The sequence below is a fragment of the Triticum aestivum genome, chromosome 6A (genome assembly GCF_018294505.1).
Source record: "Triticum aestivum cultivar Chinese Spring chromosome 6A, IWGSC CS RefSeq v2.1, whole genome shotgun sequence".
Lineage (NCBI taxonomy): Eukaryota > Viridiplantae > Streptophyta > Magnoliopsida > Poales > Poaceae > Triticum > Triticum aestivum.
The window spans coordinates 237,657,516-237,680,171 of record NC_057809.1 but is presented as its reverse complement, the minus strand read 5'-3'; the positions used below and the strand labels follow the sequence as shown (position 1 = coordinate 237,680,171).

Sequence of the window (22,656 nt, the reverse complement as noted above, 5' to 3'; positions counted from 1 at the left end):
AGTTCGCCTTGAATAAAACTCCTCCAGCAATGCCCAACATTGGTTTTACCATTCGCCACCTAGCCTTTTCTTTCCCTTGGGTTCTGCAGACTCAAGGGTCATCTTTATTTTAACCCCCCCCCCCCCGGGCCAGTGCTCCTCTGAGTGTTGGTCCAACTGAGCGATGTCCGGAGCTACCAAGGGCAACTCTGGGCTGGCCCACCCGACGTCTTGCTCATCCGGTGTGCCCTGAGAACGAGATATGTGCAGCTCCTATCGGGATTTGTCGGCACATCTGGGTGGCTTTGCTGGTCTTGTTTTACCATTGTCGAAATGTCTTGTAACTTGGATGTCGAGTCTGATCGGCATGTCTTGGGAGAAGGAATATCCTTCGTTGACCATTAGAGCTTGTGATGGGCTAAGTTGGGACACCCCTGCAGAGATTTGAACTTTTGAAAGCCGTGCCCGCGGTTATGGGCAGATGGGAATTTGTTAATGTCCGGTTGTAGAAAACCTGAAGTTGACCTTAATTAAAATACATCAACCGCGTGTGTTACCATGATGGTCTCTTCTCGGCGAAGTCCGGGAAGTGAACACGGTGTTGGAGTTATGCTTGACGTAGGTTGTTCTAGGATCACCTCTTGATCATAGTTGTTCGACCGTGCTTTTGCCTTCTCTTCTCGCTCTCATTTGCGTAGGTTAGCCACCATATATGCTAGTCGCTTGCTGCAGTTCCACCTCATACCTTTTACCCTTCCTATAAGCTTAAATAGTCTTGATCGCGAGGGTGTGAGATTGCTGAGTCCCGTTGGCTCACAGATACTTTCAAAACCAGTTTGCAGGTGCCGTTGAACCGTGCAGATGACGCTACCAAGCTCAAGGAGGAGCTCGATGAAGAACTTGTCCTTTGTGTTGTTTCGTTCTAGTTGGTCAGTAGTGGAGCCCAGTTGGGGTCGATCGGGGATCTGTGTAGCATTTGGGGTAGTCTTCTTTTATTTTGGCTTCGTAGTCGGGCCCTGATTGTATCTGGATGATGTAATGTTTTATTCTTGTATTTGTGTGAAGTGGCGATTGTAAGCCAACTATGTAACTCTTTTCCCTTATGTATTACATGGGTTGTGTGAAGATTACCTCACTTGCGACATTGCTTTCAATGCGGTTATGCCTCTAAGTCGTGCTTCGACACGTGAGAGATATAGCCGCATCGAGGGCGTTACAATGTTTTTGGAGATCTATTTGATGTAATGACTTTTTGTAGTGTGTTTGTTGATCAGTTCTATCTATGAATAAGTATTCTTTGATCTCTTATATGCATGATTATTATAGCATCGTATTTCTTCTCCGAAACTTTGGTTTGGTTTGGCCAACTAGATTGATTTTTCTTGCAATGGGAAGAGGTGCTTTGTGATGGGTTCGATCTTGCGGCGTCCTCACCCAGCGACAAAAGGGGTAGCGAGGCACGTATGTATCGTTGCTATTAAGGATAAAAAGATGCAGTCTATTCCTACATGAATAGATCTTGTCTACATGATGTCATCATTCTTATCTCATTACTTCGTTTCTTCATGAACTTAATGCACTAGATGCATGCTGGATAGCGGTCGATGTGTGGAGTAATAGTAGTAGATGCAGGCAGGAGTCGGCCTACTAATCTTGGACGTGATGCTTATATACATGATCATTGCATTGGATATCATCATAATTATTTGCTCTTCTATCAATTGCTCAACAGTAATTTGTTTACACACCGTATGCTATTTTCTCGGGAGAAGCCACTAGTGAAATCTACAGCCCCGGGTCTATTTTATATCATATTATTGTCAGATCTATTATTCTGAAAACCCAAGAATACCTTGCTGCACTTTTTCTTTCTTTATTTTATTTTGTTTTTTGCTAGATTTATTTATCCAATCTTATATAGTTTTATCTATCTCAATACCGAGGAGGGATTGAAAACCCCTCTTACGCGTTGGGTTGCAAGTATTTGTTATTTGTGTGCAGTTACCGCTTACATAGTGTTGCTTGGTTCTCCTACTGGATTGATAACTTTGGTTTCATAACTGAGGGAAATACTTATCGTTGATGTGCTGCATCATCCTCTCCTCTTTGGGGAAATACCAACACAGATACAAACAATCAAGGCTCCTCGACCCACCTCCTCCTCCTTGCCATCGACGGCAGTGGCGAGTATAGCTGGCCAAATGAGCCGTTTTTTTGGGCCGGCCCGTGAGCACGCCGGCACGACCCGCCTTGGGCCAGGCACGGCACGGGTCGGGCCCGGCATGCCCTGGGCTGCCTGGGCCTGAAGGTTGAGCACGCGGGTCGACACGGCCCGACCCGATTATATTAAAAGATGAATAAAAGGTGAAGGGATATTTCAAGTTTTAGAGAACAAAATATTTTCTACTTGACTGTTGTGTAGATGTTCATGTGCGACCTGAAATGATTTGGTTTGGGGCATTGGGTGGCAGTATTTTCTCATGCTGACGACGATAATTATGTTGACGAGGATTCAGTGGTTGTCGGTGGACGCGGTAGGTGTGCTCCCATCCTCCTCGCCTCCCCATAGATAATTCAATTTTGGAAAACTAATGGTTTTTGATTATGGGAAACCTATGACAAAGGTGGGGGTCTTTCTATTGTCTTTCACTGGCCATATGCATCATAAAGAGTCTAGCCTGCATCAGTGTGGACTTGGTGAGTTCTATCCAATTTCTTTGCCTGATACTCAAATGAAGGAGAGAGATTATAGAGTAGGACGATCTTGTTTCTTGCTTGAATCTGATGCTGATACAATGTTCATACAATTAAACTCATACTTAGACAAAGCTAAGCTTATTTCTACTTCCTGAATGAGACAGATAAGTTTTCACAAGTAGACTTTTGTGATGACCAAAACATGGATACTTTAGCTCAACATAAAAAAACTTGGTATATTAGCTCCAACATCTAATCAAGATAATGGAGTTCTATTGGTCCTTACTGCTATTCCAAATCCATCGGAAGGAAAAACTGCTATACTAAATAAACTATATGGTCTACTATTATTATTGTTTAGTCTTGCTTCCATTCATGTATTTTGTAGTAACCTGGGTATATACATTGTCGCTGCTTCTGTTGGAATATACTTGAGATTTCGAAGATTCATGGAATGTTGCCTTATTGCTCGATACACTTTAATATTAAAAGATGAATAAAAGGCGAAGGGATATTTCAAGTTTTAGAGAACAAAATATTTTCTACTTGACTGCTGTGTAGATGTTCATGTGCGCCCTGAAATGATTTGGTTTGGGGCTTTGGGTGGTAGTATTTTCTCATGCTGACAACGATAATTATGTTGACGAGGATTCAGTGGTTGTCGGTGGACGCGGTAGGTGTGCTCCCATCCTCCTCGCCTCCCCATAGATAATTCAATTTTGGAAAACTAATGTTTTTGATTATGGGAAACCTATGACAAAGGTGGGGGTCTTTCTATTGTCTTTCACTGGCCATATGCATCATAAAGAGTCTAGCCTGCATCAGTGTGGACTTGGTGAGTTCTATCCAATTTCTTTGCCTGATACTCAAATGAAGGAGAGAGATTATAGAGTAGGATGATATTGTTTCCTGCTTGAATCTGATGCTGATACAATGTTCATACAATTAAACTCATCCTTAGACAAAGCTAAGCTTATTTCTACTTACTGAATGAGACAGATAAGTTTTCACAAGTAGACTTATGTGATGACCAAAACATGGATACTTTAGCTCAACATACAAAAACTTGGTATATTAGCTCCAACATCTAATCAGGATAATGGAGTTCTATTGGTCCTTACTGCTATTCCAAATCCATCGGAAGGAAAAACTGCTATACTAAATAAACTATATGGTCTACTATTTTTATTGTTTAGTCTTGCTTCCATTCATGTATTTCGTAGTAACCTGGGTATATACAATAGTAACAGTACAGATGAATATGTAGTGGTACTTGCATTACTGCATAGTAAGTTAAGCATGCATTACATGTCAAACACTCGTGCCAATGATATTTAGATATGCTGTTGCAGCGTATGGTGGCACACTAGAGGACCGTTCACTGATATCATGTGCAGAATCTCGAGTTTCCCTCTCCCCATTTGTTTGTTCATTCCGACAAACATCTACAACAATTTTATACCGCAACATATCACTGATTTGCCAAAATTCCAAAGTCTTGTTATTATTGTTAATCACTTTTGATCTTGAACTTCGACCGACGGATAATTATTTTGGACTGACCTTATGTCAGCTACATATAGCTTAGACTTTGATTGGAGTAAAGCACTCATGCTTTGCTGGCTATATTTACATGCAGTGCTTGATGTTTAAGAGAGACCGGGCAAAGTGGCGCGAAGAAGATGGAAAAGCTTGACGACATCTTTTTCGCTTTCATTACTCATGGACTTCATGGTATTTTAGATCGTTTCTCGAGGGTTAGGGTCATTTGTACCAGACCACAGACCATTTCACTAATTTCCACTAATTTGGACAACTGATCTTTGTTTATCTGTATATTGAGAATCCTTGGTAAGACCAGCCTGGTCTCATGGCAATCTTTACCATACTCAGTTAATAATGACTTTTCTAAACTATATTGATAGAGCTTTCAATGCTGTTTATACCACATACGGTTACCAATTTACATTACAATTTGCCCTAAAAAAGATATTAAATCACCACTATGCCTTGCATACATGTTTCGGTAGAAACTGTCTTTTACAAACTTTTTGGATTGACAGTCGTACTATGCACACTCGCTAGGTCTACTGAAAATTTGAATATCTTGTTATTATTTAGATATCGGTGGTAAAAGAAGGGCTTTTCCTATGTTGTTTCTGGTGGAATATTGTAACTATTAGGTGTATACAGGTATGCTACCTCTGCTATCTGCCACCCAGTACCAGTTCTTATTTACAAAAACAATTAAAATTTGTGGTTCTAATCCGGTTCATTGTATTACAGGATCTTTTGCACATTAGCCTCTCCTTGCTGACATCTGGTGAAAGCTAGCCTCTCCTTGCTGACATCTGGTGAAAGCTAGCCTTTCCTTGCTGACATCTGGTGAAAGCTGTGGTTGAGGAGAAGAATGAAAATCTTATAGCTCTAGCTTTTCCCCTTCGACGGTCATGCTCTAAGCTTTGGGTGTGACTGTTTGCACCCTTTCATGTAACTGTGTTCCCCTCTAGGAAATGAATAGATCCTCACTCAAAAAAGAAAGGAAATGAATAGATCTCACATATTTGGTATGTCTCCATTGTTTATGAGGAAACAACTGGACTATGGTTAATGGTCTGTGGTGTTGAGAACAACAAAAAGGTGGAATGCTCATGGAGCGGCCTTAGTTTTCTTTCCCAGTAACAATGTACCTTATCAACAATTATGCCTCTGCCACTCGAATAACACAACAAATTATTTATGCTCAGGTATATATTTTCAAAGATAAATTGCTGCGATCATGCAACCTTAAGAATTTCTTTGTATTGGACTGTGTTGTAATCATGATATGACTTGAAAGCTTTCGGGTTCCCAGCCGAGCCACCAACCACATACTCCACTCTACAGATGCACAATACCATGTTCCAAGCTCCTGTCTAGCCTCCAATGACCGCAATCAACGCAAATTGATGAGCGGGACAAACCTTCTTCCCTACTCAACATGTATTGCATTAGGATAAAACTTATTCTTTCATTCTGTTTTTTCTTCTTGGTCTGATTGGCAGAACACCGTGTATAGGATATATTTGAACAAAGAACTACAAAGAGGGGGTTGTTCGGCACATTGTGCAGCAACCACGGTAATGAGTAGTGAATTGTGAATCCACAACCACGTTTGGAAAGGCAATTTTGCAAATCCAGTGAAGTCTCTCTTATCATGTACTATCTTAACTACAATGTATCACCTATGATGACGACTATTTGGACTTGCTCTTTTGTTGAATCTATTGGCCATGTTTTTATGTACTCAAATGTGTTTTAACCTGCTTGACATATTGCACATATTTGAAAAGATAAGTCTTTCATTTTTTGTATAAAAAAGTTACAATTGATATCCCATGTGCTTGTCCAGACCTAAACTTACTAACAAATGCTTTTTTTTCAAAGTGCTCATGGTTTAAAACGAGACTTATTATAGACAACAATTCACCATGTCTCCTATTAAAGGCGATTAAACCATGTATATTATTTTCATCGTGCACATAGATTTAGCGTGCCTCTGCGTCATTTGGCACAACGGGTCCACTAGTAGTCATAAAAGATGGCCAACCAGCTATGCCACGTGATGCATGCTGGTTGATCACGATGAGGAAGATTTTGAAAGTTTGAAATTATTTTTTGAAGATGGAAGTGAGACTTTTTTATAATTTTTTCTAGCATTTTTCTTTTTAAGACGAATATGATGTCCATGTGACATAAGAATATTTTTAAATTTTAAGATGAAGATGAGGTGGACACAACCCCCTCTCAAGCGGCTCGTGATGCCAACCACTAGGGGCGTGTTTGGTTGCCTGGATTTGGCCCAACTAGGCCTGTGTGAGAAGAAATTGGCCTGTTTGGTAACCCGCATACACTATTGACCTGCATCGCACATTTCTTAAAGCATCTCTAGGCCTGACTCGCTGGAAATGCTCAAATCGGCAGTTTCTCCCGAGCCACGCCGAGCGGAAGCGCAGCGAGCGGGCCCCTGCACGAGGAGAAACGGGAGGGATGCAAGGTGTTTACGTGGTGTCTTCTTCAACCTCCAGTAAGCTCCTCTCTAATCTCCTCTTTTCCATGTCCCTCTAATCTACACAACGGTGCTTCGATTCGAGGTAATCTCTACACGAAAAAGATGCACATCGATACTACGGGTCTATTCAGGCGATCGGTTTGTAGTTTTATCGACCGTATATGCTCAATTTCTTGTTCCCGTTTGAAGCTGTTTTGGATGAATTTTGTCAGATTCGTCGCACACGATCGATTGTTTGAAATTTCCTTTGACCAGTAGCCTAATCTCGCAGTTTTGCACAACATTCGTGTTGCAAGTTTCCTGTTTCGACGATCGTAGATGAGAAGATCTACATATTTCTCATGGCTGTACATATGGTTATGTGTGCTGTGATTTAAGACATCGCTTAATTATTCCTCTAGCCGGTGTGGTTTCTCTCAATCTCCTATCTCGGGTCTTGTTGTGGCAGCAACATCATCGCCGTCGTTCATCTCGGTCTTCTCTCCATGATCCTACTGTAGTTAAGCCGCCATGGCACGCACACTGACAGGGTTCTTCTCCTCTGTTCTCTGTCATCGATGGAGTCGATCATCTTGGTCTTCTCCCGACCTCCTCTTTCTCGTCCTACCACACTGGAGTCATTTCCGGCGTCGATCATCTCAGCTCCTCTCTCTCTCGTCCTACTACACTGACGATGCCATGGCGTGAGCACTGCATTTCTCCTCTCTGTCCATTGTCTTTGAGCGACCACTCCAACTAGTTCGCCGACGGGGTCGCTCGCCCATGACTTCGTGCTCGTCATGTTGGACATGGCGCCACGGTCACTGTCCACCGCAGTCGCCATGGTCCAGCGCACACTGCATTTCTTCTCCCCTTTTCTCTACTAGCTCTTAACCTTGTGTGCTAAGTGCAAGTGGTAGCTCTTCATCATACCTTATGCGTGCAACCAAACACCTTGTTCATGTGCCGCTTGGGCCAATGCAGACAATCAAACAAAATGCACTTGCGTATTACCTAATGCAGGGACTCTAGATGTAGGCAACCAAACAACTTGCAGATGTCGCATATGAGACTGTTTTTTCAGAGCCAGACTAAGTGAAGAAGTGTATGCAATACAATTACTGTTGTACACAGCAACCAATCACGCCCTAGCACGCTCAAACACACACTTATGAGCCAGCCGACAGTATGAGGGGCCTCATGGTGAAACGCACGAGAAAAAAACCCTACTGGAGCAAACTTCTCCTGCCAGCCACAAGTCTGCGCCTCGCCCACGTTCTCCCGCCACGTTCTCCACGACTCCTGTCCTGCTCGCCGTCGCAGCGGCCTCGCATCGCAGCCCCTGGGCTCGGGCAGGTAACCGGTGCCCTTCTCGATCTGAAATTTGCATCTCGGTTGGTTGATTGATGGATGGTCACCTTCAAAAAATCGCCTGTTCAAGGTAACCTCCTCCCCCCTTTCCCCTTTTCATTCGTTGAATAATAGCAACAATCGCCTGTTCATTTGGAGCACTGCAGTTTTCGTGTTGGAGTTCTGACTGGTTCTTCCGAAATATTCGATTTGCCGAAGAAAGCACCTCTCAAAAGAGTAGGAGTATGCTCCAGCGCGGTTTTCTGTGGTTTGTTCGCGCGGATCTATCTTTTATGCCCTTGGCTTGTAAACGAAAACGCACGAAAGATGCTTGCCGTGTGCTAGAGCATTAGCGCTTCAGCAACGTATTGAATGGCTGTAGATAAATATGTAGTGCTTGAATTAGATGGCTGTTTCGGATTTGGTGTGCCATGCAACAGTTCGCCCCGGAAAAAAGAAATGTGAGATGATACACGCACTTGATTGCAGTATTCCTAGTTCTCTAATAATCATTGTGGGAAGGCCAAAGGTAAACAGGATGATAGGAGTAGGCGATATGCGTGGTGCTAAGTGTTACTCCCTCCGTTCCAAAATAGATGACCCAACTTTGTACTAAGTTGAGTCATCTATTTTGGAACGGAGGGAGTAGATGTTAGGTACCGAATCGATCTATTCACTCTATCTCGGATACAAGTCTCGAATTCGATTACAACCAGCACTCTCGTTGTTCTTGTGGAAGAAGAAGAAGGAAGGTAGGTGGGGAAAGGGGGAGAGAGCCACCATTCGTTCTGATCCTTCTGGATGCCGCTGCCATCGTCGCTCCAGGGAATAAGGAGGAGTCAACGGTGATGCGTGACTCAGTGGCCCCACTCTGGCACAACGAATCTTCTGTTGGGCTGTGCGATCCTCTTGGGCCTGCCGTCGATCCGCCTTGCCACCAGGCCGTCATTGGCAGTGTGTTTTGCTGCCGCGGCAGCACTCTTGTCACTTGCTTTCATGGCAGGTCGTGCGCTGACATCCCCTCCATGAGAGATGGCTTGTCCCCAAGCAGGGGCGCGGGGTAGCGGTCTCGCATCGTCTTGACGTCTTCCCAGGTGGCGTCGAGGATGGAGGGATCAGACGAGCGCACGAGGACTTGTTCACGTCGTCCTTGTGGGGTGTGGCGCCATCTTGTATTGATGATCTCGACCGGTGTCAGAGGTTCGTCCATGGGGGTTGGCAGCGTCGTCTCGACCGGTGTAGAAGCGGACAAGGCTTGGCGGAGCTGCGACACGTGGAAGACGTGGTTGACCTTGGCGCCGGCGGGAAGCTCGAGCTCGTAGGCGACGGGGTTGACAACGCGAATGATCTTGTAGGGCCCGAAGTAGCGGAAGGAGAGCTTGTGGTTGGAGCGACGGGCCACCGTCGTCTGAATGTACAGCTATAGCTTGACGAAGACAGAGTCCCCAACGACGAAGGAGCGATCAGTGCGTTTCTTGTCAGCTTGGCTCTTCATAATGTTGCGCGCTCGATGCAAGTGCTCCGAAAGTACTTGCTGCATGTGCTTGCGCTCTTCAAGCCAGTCTTTGAGCTGCGGTAGCTTGCATGTAGAAGCGGCTTCGATTCCCCAATGGCGTGGCTCGTGGCCATAGAGAGCTGCGAAAGAAGTATTGAGACCAGAGTGAAAGCTGGAGTTGTACCAAAATTCCGCGAGAGCCAAGTAATGGCGCCACTTGTTTGGGTTGGCGTGGGTGAAGCATCTGAGGTATATCTCCAGGCACTGATTGACGCGTTCCGTTTGCCCATCTGTTTGTGGGTGATACGGCGTGCTCATATTGAGTTTGGTGCCGATAGTTTTGAAGAGTTCGCGCCGAAAGCTGCTGGTGAACACGGGGTCTCTGTCAGAGACTATTGCTTCAGGGAGGCCATGCAGTTTGTAGATGTTCTCCAGATAAGAGTGGACCGCCTTCGCCGCCGTGAATGGATGGCTTAGAGCAAGGAAGTGGGCGTAGCGGGCGAACTTGTCGACCACGACGAGAATGCAATTGAACTTGCCTGAAGAAGGAAGGCCGTCAATGAAGTCCATGGTGACCACCTTCCACGCGTCATCTGGGACTGGGAGAGGTTCGAGCAGGCCGGGTTATCGAACGTGCTCTGGCTTTGCTTGTTGGCGAAGTCTTTGCGCAAAGGGAGCGATGGTAAGGATAATCCACGGGATCTCAAATCATCATTGCTCTTTAGAGCTCGTTTCGTCAACTCATGGGATTGTGAGGTTGATGAGGAAGCATGTGTAGTTACACAACAAGAAGACAAACGAACCAAAATGTGTGAGTGGTAAATGTACACATCATCCATCATGATGTGCACGTGCGTGTGAGAGTTAGCACAAGATAGGCATCGCTCAAAGAAATTTGATGCATGGTATAAAAACATGTCATCCATCATGAAAGAATAGTTGTTATGTATAACATGATGGGGACACAAATTGAGCATGCAATTATATGGCACATAATTCATGGTAAGCATTTTGTGCACACAAGTATTAGGATCATGCAATGGATGGTATGGATCAAAATCTCCTAAAATGTATGAGGAAACTATGGGTGTCTCCTCAAGTGCAATAGCGGAAGTATAATATGGAGAAAATTGAAAACATGGCAAACAATGTCTGTCCGAAGCTAGGTGGTCATGGCATGGCATATGAGATAAATGATGCAAAGGGAGCATATCAATATCATCACAAGAAAAATAAATGCCAATAACCATGGGTTTGTCATCTATGCCATATGTGCAAATTGGGTTTAGTTTAATGGCATATGCATAATCACTACAATGAGATTGCAAATATGACATATGGTTGATCTCATTCATAGCATATGACAAGTCAAGCGGATTGGCAAACATGATGTGACCGAGAGAATTATTATAAGAAATCCTATGCAACATGGCATCACAACTAATAGACTCCACATGACAATCATCAAACTTATCATAAATGGGTAAATCGTCGCATGAGGAAGTCGCACTAGCATGAAGCGTGTCAATAGGAGGATCAACATCATGCAAGCCAATGTCATAAATGTCCACCAGTGGGACTAGATCATCACCATCACTTATGTTACCTTTGTCATTCCACTCATGTGGTGTAGGTGAGGTGGCAAAGACCAAGTCGTGGTCAATATCATTATCGTGATGGAACCATGTGGGGGGTGCATCATAGTCCACCATGGCCATCGTCTTGTCCAAAGGAAGGACAAAGTAAGTCGTCGAGGATTGGCGCGTCATCATATATGGGACCTAGCACCAAATGAGAAGACACAATAGAGGTAGAGATTAAGTTGTTAGAATCGAAATGGCCTCACATGCCCTATCAACTACCTGTGGTGGATCACTCCCTCAAAATAGGTGCACTCAATGTCACATATGGTGGAGTCACTCAAATCACTCAAGTGGTGGTGGTGGTGGCTCTCCTCACATGGGAATTGGGGCAGCTCATCATATATGGGGCAAGTGGTGAAGTCACTCTCACTCTCAATATGGTTGCACAAGTCACTCAACTCATCACCATACGCCTCCTCGATCGAAGAGAAAATCCCATGCTCAACCATCTCGTAGTCGTTGCCGTGGATGAAGGCCGAAGATGGCATATCATCACTCTTGCCTCCAAAGATGGAAGCATCATCCTTGCTCTCCACCATGTTGCTTGCCTCCAAATCTTGGTCCTGGAGTTGCTCCGTAGTCGTACTCGTCGCCGCACCGTCTTGAAAAAGAGTCGTAGTAGACTCGGCATCATCAATGCCACAAAGAGGGATGGCGGTGAAGTCAACCTTGGGAACGTCATCTTGTAGCTCGTCGGGCTTGGACATCTCGGTGGTACTAGCCTCATGCTCGCCGTCTTGGAGCGTGGTCATCATGAAGTGTGCTTGGGGTCGAGTAAACTTGGCCTTCTTGAGTTCTTGCTCCGCCTTGAGAGCACCATTGTACATGTCGTCGAGGGACTCGTAGTTGTTGGTGAAGATAGTCTTGGCGATGTTGTTGTTCAATCCCATCATGAAGTAGAACTTCATCCAAATGGGGTCATCCACACTGGCTCGTCACAAGGCTTTCTTCATGTTCTTGAAGTACATGTCGAGGGACTTGGATCCTTGTATGGTGTTCTCCACTTGGCATTGAAGATGTTCCGTGTAGGTGGAAGGCACAAATTCTCGCCGCATAGCTCTCTTCGTCTTGGGCCAACTCATGTTGAAGCTCCTTGAATGTGTGAAGCCACCATGTCAACGCGTAGTCGTGGAAGTTACTTGTGGCGCACCTCACTTGATCTTCGGAGGGTACTTGATGTCGCTTGAGGTAGTCGTCCATCTTGCGCTCCCACTTGAGATACTCCTCGGGGTCTTGAGTCCCATAGAAAGGAATCTCGTGGTCGGTGTCGAGGTCGTAGTAGCTGGTGGAAGACGCAAACTTGAGCTTGGGGAGCTTCTCTTGAGCGTAATCTTGAGGTGCTTGTTGGCGAAGATGCCGCATATCCAAAGGCGAAGATGCCTTGAAGTCACTTGGCGAAGATGCCAGTGTAGATGGCGAAGTCGTAGATCGGTGGTTGGTGTTGAGCTCTTGACATTCACGTTCTTGTCAGTGATGGTGTCGATGCCGATGTGACCTTGCCGAAGATGGTAGCTCGGAGCATGTGCACTTGAGTGCCTTCTCGAAGATGATGAAGACCTCTTGCGATTGTTGATGAGGGCTTTGAGCTCCTCCATTTGAGCATCCATCTTGCCGTTGATGAAGTTTTTCGTGGCATCGAACTCGTCGTCGTGGTTGTAGACCGAAATAGATGTGCTTTGCCTGTCCATCACAAGACTCAAGCAAAGGTGAGTAGAAAATGAGATAAACAATACCAAAATACCTTTTCCCAAAGTTGAGGATGTATACCGTTTCACTCAATGTGAATAGTGGAATTGGTACCGGACTTGTTCACTCACCCCTACAAAGTAAAGCTTATCGAGTGGCTTGGTTAGGACAAGTGGCACAAATTCATGCAAATTGAAGTCCAAGATATTGTAAATGTTGAAATAAATCCAAAGGACTCAAGATGCAAAGCAAGTGATCACAAATATAGAGGAGGGCAATAAAGAAACATACACGGTGGGATAATGGGGCTTGTGCAACTATAGGGATTAGCAATACAAAATTGCCTAATGAAGACTAAGCTCGTCTTGCACAAACACTAGGAGAGACGCTAGCTTGATTGCACGCTTGGGCACGATTCACCACTTGGCACCAACCTATATGTATGCAAGCTAAATGTTTCCTTCCATGTATCCTCATGCACAAGTACCTCTTTTCATGCTCCACTCTCTTTTGCTTATAAGCTTTGATCTTTCTTTCTTGCTTAAAAGTTTTTTTTTTGATATTCTCTTCCTTTCCACTATGCTTATTGAGCCTCAACCAAACACATGAGACAAGTATCACAAGATATGCACAGGAGCAAGCAATTGCACTATATGATATATCAAATGATGCAACAACATGATATCGTGTCACTAAGGTGCTCAAGTTTTCGCGAAGCCCGACAATACTCGGATAGCTAGTCTCAGTAGGTATGAAGGTATTCACAAAGATGGTGGGGCTATCAAAGTGTAATGGCAAGGAAGGAAAAGTATATGACGGAATGGATACCTTCGTCACACTTAACCTTTCACGAAATCGGGGGTTACCGGCCTTGCTTCCGGTTGAAGATGGTCTCAAAGGATGGATGTGCGTCGTCGATGCGGAAGCTCGTAGTGGATGTAGTCGATGGAACGATATAAGTGTCCGGTGGTGGATGAAGATGTAACCGTCCCTAAGTAGCCGAAACACCTTAGGAGACTCAAATCACAACTCACACAACCACAAATGCAATAAGAACCAAAATGGGTTAGGTTGTGAAAGTTTTATGTGGTGGTGCGGAAGTTATGGCGGAGGGCCTATGCAAAGATGTCAAAATTTAAAAAATTTGATGATGGCAAATGATGGTGTTAGTATTTTTGTGGGATGGAGGATGTCAATAGCTACAAACCGAGCTAAAGAAAGCGAAAATCGGACTCCGGATGAATTAGTTATGGCCAAAACGGTTTTCGGAAGTGGGTTGAAACTAGTGGGTGCGGGCACCCGGGGGTGGGAGGGTGCGGGTGCCCGGGGTGGTCAGGGAGTTGGGCGGAAAAGTGGCCCGGGGGTAAGGGGTGCGGACGCCCGGAGTGGTCAGGGGGTCTGGGCGAAAGTTGCCCGGGGGTCCGGGTGCCTGGGGAAAAGGGGTCCGGGTGCCCGGGGTGGTCGGGGAAGTTGCACGGAAATGTCCCGGGGGTCCGGGTGCCCAGGGTAAAGGGGTCCGGGTACTCGGGGTAGGCCGAGAAGACTCGATTTTGAGCGAAATTTTCAGATCTCGAACTAGGTGCGGAAGAACTTGATTTCAAGCTACAAATTGGATGGGGAAAAAGAAAAAATGGGGCTAGAGAACGCCAAGGGAGGTAGATCCACTTGCCAAACACTAGATCCATGGATCAAAATCAACAAAAACTCACAAGTACCAAAAAAATGCAAGAAATTTTTTGGGGCTCTTTTTGTAGGGAATTTTCGAATTGGGACAAAAACACACAAAATTAGGCTAGAAAGCGGTGGGGGAGACTCCAAATTCGTGATCAACGTGGCTCTAGATACCAAGATGTTGTAGGGTGGAGACCCTAAGTGGAGTCTTTCATGAATTGGAGGGGGATCCACGAAGAACGTGAAGAACATGAAGAATAAGAGGGGAAATCACAAGAGGAACACTCAAGAACAAGTCCAATCACACATCCACTAGATCAGCAAACACACAAGATTCACAAGGTACAAGAACAATCAAAGGGAAACAAGATACATGGTAAAGTTCATCTCAAATCCAAAGGAGATGAGGTCTTGATGATCTAGATAGATCCTTCCCTCATGGGGGTCTTGAATCCCTAAGGATCTTCTCCAATGGAGGTCATGATCTCCATGGGAGAGGGTAGATAGGAGCAAAGCTCTCAAGATCATATCATGTACTTTGCTAACCCTAATTTCGAGCTAGGAGATGACTATTTATAGACTAGGGAAAGTTTGGGCGTAAAATGGGGGTACATGGGTCATTGGACCCAGTGCATGCAGGCACGGCCGGAGGGTTTCGGGCACCCGGGGCGGCGCCTGGGAAGGGGGCCGAGCACCCGATGGTGAAAGCTCGGGCACCCGGGGTGGACAGACGGGCTGCGCCCTTTGGGGCCGCCGGCCCGGGCACCCGGGGGTTGAGGGCCCGGGCACCCGGGGTGGTCAGAGGCCTCCGGTGCTTCGCGTCTTGGGGTCCCTCTTCCTCCTCCTTCTCTCTTCTTGGATGGTGTAGATGTTCTCTTGCGCTTGAACTTCTCCTCGTCGTCGACGAAGCTCCGGTAATACCTATGCATGTACATGAGAGGGATGTCAAGTAGTATACCATCCTCGAAGGGGTCAAGTGAACACGTGTAAAGGAGATGATTAACCTTTATGTATGTGAAGTAGATGTCGCATGTGTCACTTGCCGAACGGACTCTTGACATGGTGATGTCCGTAGGATGCTCCGCATCGTGTCCGGAACGACTTTGTTGTGCACATACATGTGAGAGGTTGATTTTGCTGGCAAGCTTCGGCTCTTTATGTAGCGCGATAGTTCGTGTCGGCAAGCATGGCTTCGATCGTTTCCGTGAGCATGGTGCAAGGCTCTCTCCAGTGAGGTGGTAGTCAGCAGGTGTGCTCCATCGTCGGTGCTGGCCTGTGTGGTGGCCAATCCGGCTTGTGGCGACGCCCTTAGTGTGGTTTGCGTGGCCACCAAAGGTCTTCTTGAGTGTTTTCCTCCAGAACCAGTGGTTGCTGCCGGCGACTCGTACTGGTTATTGAAGTGTATATGTGGATTGCCTAGCACTTTCCATTAGTTCAGACTTTTGGTTGCGTGGCTAGTGCATGAAGCTTAACGTGGTATCAAAGATAAGGTCTTGAGTTCAAGCCCTGGCTTTTGCAGTTTATCTAAAAATTGTTGTTCCCCCCTTTGTGTCCATGTATAGGCCTCTTGAGCCATACTTTGAGTCTATCCACGTGTTTGACTTCCTGCATCACACGTAAGAGGGGTGTTGAAGTGTATATGTGGGTTGCCTAGCCCTTTCCATTAGTTCAGACTTTTGGTTGCGTTGGCTAGTGCATTAAGCTTAACATGGCATCAGGGCCTAAGGTCTTGAGTTCAAGTCCTGGCTTCGCAATTTATTTAAAAATTGTTGCTGCCCCCTCTGTGTCCACGTATATTACTCTTGAGCCATACCTCTGAGTCTGTTCACGTGTTGACTTCCCGCATCACACGTGAGAGGTGTTGAAGTATATACGTGGATTGCCTAACTGTTTCCATCAGTTCGGACTTTTGGTTGCATTGGCTAGTGCATGAAGCTTAACATGGTATCAGGGCTAAGGTCTTGAGTTCAAGTCCTGGCTTTCGCAGGTTATCCAAAAATTGTCGTTCCCCCCTTTGTGTTCGTGTATAGGCGTCTTGAGCCATACCTCCGAGTCTATCCACGTGTTGACTTCCTGCGTCACACGTGAGAGGGGGTGTCGTTTGTTTGTTTTGACGGCTCTCAGTCCAGTCGATGCAATCTATGGACGACGGCTTGGCATAGAGAATATGGTTGTTCAGCAGCAGTGGGATTTCTAGCCCATCGCATGTGGCTGTTAGGATTGAGTAAAAGGGGTGGTGGCAACACATGATTGACTTCGATATGATGGTGCTTCTCGAGCACTTGATCTCGAGCTTTGGGATGAAAACCCTATAATCCCTATGTCTGGCCGAGTTGGTTATACCTGGCAATGGTGATTTTTTTGCGTCGTTTCCTTGTTGAAGGCATGGCTCAGATATGCTCGTACTTGTTCTTCTGGAAGAAAACCTAGAATTTGGCTTTGGTGGTAGCATCCTATGACGACGACGCTCGAGCATTGTTCCCTTTTTGAAGGCGTTGCTATTGAAGAACCTCATTGTCCTTGTGGTGTCAAGATGGTTGATGCGGATATAGTCGTTAATGTAGTTTTTTGATCGCTTTGTCTTTTTATCTTCTTTTTTCCCTCTTATGCATAGCTTTGGTCTTGTATGACTTTGCTATTAGCGTGTTTATTTGTGTGTGTGCGCGTTGGTGTTGGCTGTGTGCATCCTAGCTATGCAGAGGCTGGGTGTGTGATCATGGTGTTTGTATCCACTTGATGCTTCATTTTGAGTCAATAAAATCCATCCTTTGTCGAAAAAAGTATTATACTCTATTGGCTTACATCATTATCAACAAGCTTGTGATTATCCAGGACCGACTCTAGGAATTTGGAGTCTCGTAGTGAAATAAAAAAGGTGGCCTTAAAATTTAAAACTTTTATCTGTAACTGAATCATCTAGTAATGAAATAGTTGTCAACTTAGTGTATTGTGTCAAGTAACGACCCACTAGGCGGTTTAGGGTCAGTGTAGCAGGCTCGCGCGAACGGTGGAACATACAGCCATACAAGACGGGGTGTTGACAAGCAGCAGGGGCGGCTGACCGGGAAATTCAATGGTAGGGATTTCTGCTTCTTTTCAGCCGCTTAGATCATGGCATTGCGCGATTCGCATATCTAGCAACCAACACCGATCACTCCACCTGGGATGCTACAGGCGAGGTGGTGTCCTTCCGATCAAGCGACCCATGCAGATTAGGATGAAGCGGACGAAATCATGAACAGGGAGGCTCAGTTGTTTTTCTCTCTGGTGGTTGGCCCATGTTTTTGGGGACCCTGCTCGCAACCCCATCGATGGGTGTGGTGGTTACATATGTGGTGCCTGCCCTTATATAGAGACCGTAGGGGCACTGGTACGGTGGCTAACATTTGAACTAAAACCACGAAAATTATTTTGGAATGGAGGGAGTGCTTTTTTACAAATCAAATTTAGCTAAGCTACATGGCAACAAATCTAAATTGACTTCTTTCTCTTCACTTTACCACCATAGCATCTGATAGTGCATGAACTTTCTAGCACCTTCTCACATTGTGGACATGTAACATGTATAATATGCATATTTTTAGGGTATTGAGAAGATTAATCTTAGCACTAATATGTCTCAAGGTCTGCTTCAACATATAGAATTTAAAGTTTCTTTTCTTGTGGACGCAACTAACAGCAGAACTCTACTTGTGGACACAACTTCCAGAAGAACATGTGTTGTAGAAGCCCCTATTAAACGACCATATTTTTTTGTGGACGCAACTAACACGGGAATTCAGCTTCTTGTGGACGCAACTAACACAAGAAGTATCTTTTGGATGCAACTGACACATTATCTTGGTTACACAGAAGATATTATGGACACCTCTAGCAAAAGAACTTAGGTAACCACACACAGAGATTATCTCATTGACGCTGGTAGATATGCGTGTGTGTGTGTGTGTGTGTGTGTGTGTAGCCGTGAAGGTTTTTATTTTCCTTGTTGTATAAGGGGCTTGTGCATATTTCCTGGCATGTATATAATATTGTCCTATGGCCCCATGGTAATACAAGTTGCTTATCCTAACAGGTATGAGAACCCTTGTTTTTTTTTTCTCCACACACACTTGCGCTCAATCTTGATCGGTTTTGGTCTTCTTTTGTTCTTGTCGTTTCTGCGGTTAACGCGTTCGATCGCCATCTCCTCGACTGGATCGACCCTCTCCATGCCAACCTCCACCTCACAGTTGCCCGTCTATCAACAGGACGCCGCCACCGGCGCTCTCAATTGTCGATGTCCAGATTGGATCAGGCCGCAAGTCCCATCTTTCCGATTGGATAGTGACTCTGCCCCGCCAACGAATGCTTGCCGTGTACCTCCTTTTGCAGAAATCATGCCATGCTTCCCTACCGTGTGCTGACCATCACCTTGTCCTTGACTACCTAGCGTTGTCTCTGCCTTCGTCCAACTCGAGGTCACCTCTTCCCTGAGCGCTACCGTCTCCAAGGCTCGTTGCACTATTCATGGGGACACTGGAAGTCAGCGTCAAGTTTTGCTCTATTCGCGCTGCTAGATCTTGGAAAAAAATGAGTAAAAAAAGGTATAATATCTTCGTCATCGCGTTACATTTGCATCCCTCATTGCCTGGTGATTTTTGGTGGTGTTAACAACACCGAGTTTGTGGCCCGCAGGCGCATCCATATGCACTCTCTGGGATGTTCTCTCTAGCAAGGTCTCCTCTTCACTGCACTCTGCGCTGCACTCTGTTGCCCCTGTAGATCCTATGCTGCCGACACCACTGGCTCCTACCCCGGATGCCTACCAGGCTGCTAAGGATGCTGACAAGATTGCTGATGCTGCTGCCATTGCTGCCGCAACAAAAATGATCCCAGACTACCAAACGGCTCTTGACACTTACCGCCATGAACTAACAGCCTATGTTCTGGGCTTGATGATGACACTCATTCTGGGGCTGTCCTTTGTGCCAGTGTTCTGCCTTGGTTTTCTTCTGAGTTTTCATCAGGGTGATGCCACCGTCGATGCGTTCTACGCTTAGAGTTATGCTATCTAGTGCAACTTGATTCTTCTCGCATTACTTGTGGCTCATGTTCCTGTTGTTAGACTATTTGTTCGGACTTGGAGTTTCACCATGTCACGAGTTCTTTGAGATAACGAGAAGATGACGCATCAGAGGGAGATAACCCATTAGGAGAAGATACAAGATGAGTATGAAGAGTAGATGGTTGTCATAAGAACATGGCACATCAAGAGAATGAAACATTACACAAAAAATCCTGGCCCAAGACACCGGTGATGAAAGAAGCTCGACAGCCAAATAATTAACTTAGATCAACGACAATGCAAAAGGAGGCCACAAAAATCCTATAAAAAGAATAATGACCAGAAAACTGGAAGGCATGAAAAACACGAAAGAGCAACGGGTTTGGTGGACATAGTGAAAAATATAGAAAACTGGAAGGCACATACTAGACTAGGCAATGAAGCAGAGAGACCGGCGGCGGTGGCAGCGGAAGAAGCATGAAGCTAGTTAAGCTTGCAAATGGCATGAGAATCGTGGCGGCGAGGGCCAGAACCAAACAAAGCTCCCGTGCGATGCTCCCGACTATGAATAAGGTGGTCTCCTTAAGATTGAAGAGTCAGTAGCAAGACTGGCAAAACCCTAAGTTGCACAATATCTTGCTCAATGAAGGCCATGGTTGAAGAGGTTGAAATAGAATCACCAGTCCTTTTAGAAGAGCCTCGTGAAAGGCGCCGCTTCTAATTGTAGCAAGAAGACTCATATTGACGCATATCGTAGCAAGTGCAAGGAGGACTAGGGCGACCACTAGCGTCGGTTGGAGATAATATAAGAAGCGGAGCACTAAGCGAGAAGCATCCGGTACAGGAGTAGACGGAGCAGGTGAGCGAGTGGCAAGCATCGAGGGTACCTCCAATAGACCAACACCGTGCAGACGAGTATCCTCATCACAAACCTCTGAGAGGGCCCCGTGAAGAGAGACATGAGGTATGCGTGCAAAGAGCTGGGCATGTCGCGGCTTAAACTCCTTATGGAGCCGAGACAAGAACTCATAAACAAGATGAAACTCAGTCTGGATGAGCATCCTGGCAACACAGATGAGTGACAACCAATAATACAAAGCGGATCGAGCTGGCGCCAAATAGTGTTATTTTGAGAATAGAAGTCGTCGACGGTGGAATCACCCTGTTGTAGTGCCTAGAAGTCGTCGATGGTGGAATCACCCTGTTGTAGTGCATGCTCCTGGTGAACCATAGACATATAGAGAGCGTCATTGGAGGGTTGATAGCGCTGGCGAAGGTGAGTTATCTCGAAGGCTGTAGAGAATGCCATGGAGGAAAGCTGAGGCATGACACTGGCATAAAGAACATTCGCAGAATGAGCATCATCATCAAATTACCGAGCATTGGCAGCTAGCTGATTACTGTAAGTGTCAAAAGCTATCAGGTAGTCTGAAACCTGTTGGTTGTAGACGACAACAACAACATCGTCAACAATGCAACATTGGGGGAAAGAGCAGGTGGTGCCAGCGGCATAGGCACCACCAGGTCAATATGACACTGTGAACAAGGGACCTTGCTGAGAGAGCGCCCCAGAGATGACACATGTAGGCAATGAAGTTGGTGCAATTAACATCATAAAAAATCACTGAGAAACGAGGGACGGAAACATAGCCTAACATGTTCCTTTTTTTTCTTCAGAAAAGTTCTCAGCGATTGAGATCAGAGCCCTAATGAAACAGAGGATTGTGCCCCAGATACATATGGGATGCAGAGCTCCGGTTAGAAGGCGTCGGTGTCGGTGGCGGTGGGATGTCGATCTAGAGGTGGCGCCGACAACCAGAGAGGCGACGCTCGACGTCGATCTTGAGGTGGTGACCTTGAGGAGGAGACGACGTCGGCTTTTGGAGGAAGATGAGGCGACCGAAATGTGGTGGTGGCGGCGACCTTGAGGAGGAGGAGGCGACGTCGGCTTGAGGAAGAAGATGAGGCGACCAAAATGTGGTGGTATCGGCGAGGCGAACTGGAGAGCAGACGTCGAGCAGGATCAGGTGGGGAGGTGGGGACGAGCAGAAGCCGTTGGTTGGCTTGCTTGGAGGTGACTGATCCAATTGAGTAGGACACCGTGGGTTTTGATATGGGCTTTGAAAAATTAGGGAATCAAGTAGGTCGAACAAGAAAATCGGGACTCGGTCAGAAGACCGATCTATGGAGATCGATCGATCGATCAAGATGAACCAAAAAAAAAAATCTGCATGGAGAAAGAAGCATGAGTTGCGTGTGCGGAAAAAACTAGCTCCAATACCATGTTATGGATGCAACTTGATTGTATTGTAAAGCCCATGGGGAAATATATAGTACAAAAGACTTGGAGCACAAAAATGAAAATCCGAACTAATATGTACACCTAGACGAATTCTATCATTAACAGTTCGACATGGTACGCCCTAGCGAACCGGCAGGGTCAAACATCAACAAGGCTACCCACCCCCTGTCGATCACCCATGGAGCCACGTCAAAGGGAACCAATGGACCACCCGTAAAGCTTCGTGATCACCTTGATCATGTTGTCACCCAATGGGAGCACAAATAGTCGGTGGTAAACGGTAATCACCTCCTCTTAGATCTTCTCACTCCCCTCTACAAGCCCCACTTACGGAGCATGTTCCGAAGGGCACATAGCCCAGTGTTGAGACTGCCCCCTTGGCTGGCGATGCGCCGGCTACGCCTCAGCTGGAAATCCAACTCTAGGAGCAGGACATCTGTGTGTGTCTTAGCTGCGCTTAGGAATTCACACATGGTGCGTGTTCTAGCGCAACCACCCACACTCGTCGGTCTCGCAACCCTACTTTTTCATTATTATGACTAGGTCTTTTTATGCAACTGTTTGGTATTTTTTCTTCAGTCTTTCTTGAGACATGGGCTTGAGTTGGAGTGTCATAAATATTCTTTTCTGTCCATATTGGTTTTAGCACGGAATAAAGAGAAGTCCTGCTCCTGAGGGACATTGTGTTTCCGCATCAGTTCCTTCTCATGGTGGACTGACACTGACTGTAGAAACTTCAGCAATTAAAGGTTGGTTTCT

General features: G+C 45.8%; 1 protein-coding gene across 11 annotated transcripts in view; it reads left to right on the top strand.

Annotated features, from left to right (window-relative positions):
- Positions 1-7,853: 7,853 nt before the first annotated feature.
- The window catches only part of LOC123127378 (probable magnesium transporter NIPA2), a 57,174-nt gene continuing 42,371 nt past the window's right edge, over positions 7,854-22,656 (top strand). For 2 of the 11 annotated variants that reach the window (XM_044547032.1, XM_044547035.1), the window contains exons 1-2: positions 7,854-8,147; positions 22,544-22,646. The gene's annotated coding sequence lies outside the window, so the exon portion shown is untranslated. Of the gene's footprint in view, positions 8,148-14,233; positions 22,647-22,656 lie in introns of those variants that run through there. The other 9 variants (XM_044547033.1, XM_044547034.1, XM_044547040.1 and 6 more) reach the window with 9 other exon arrangements.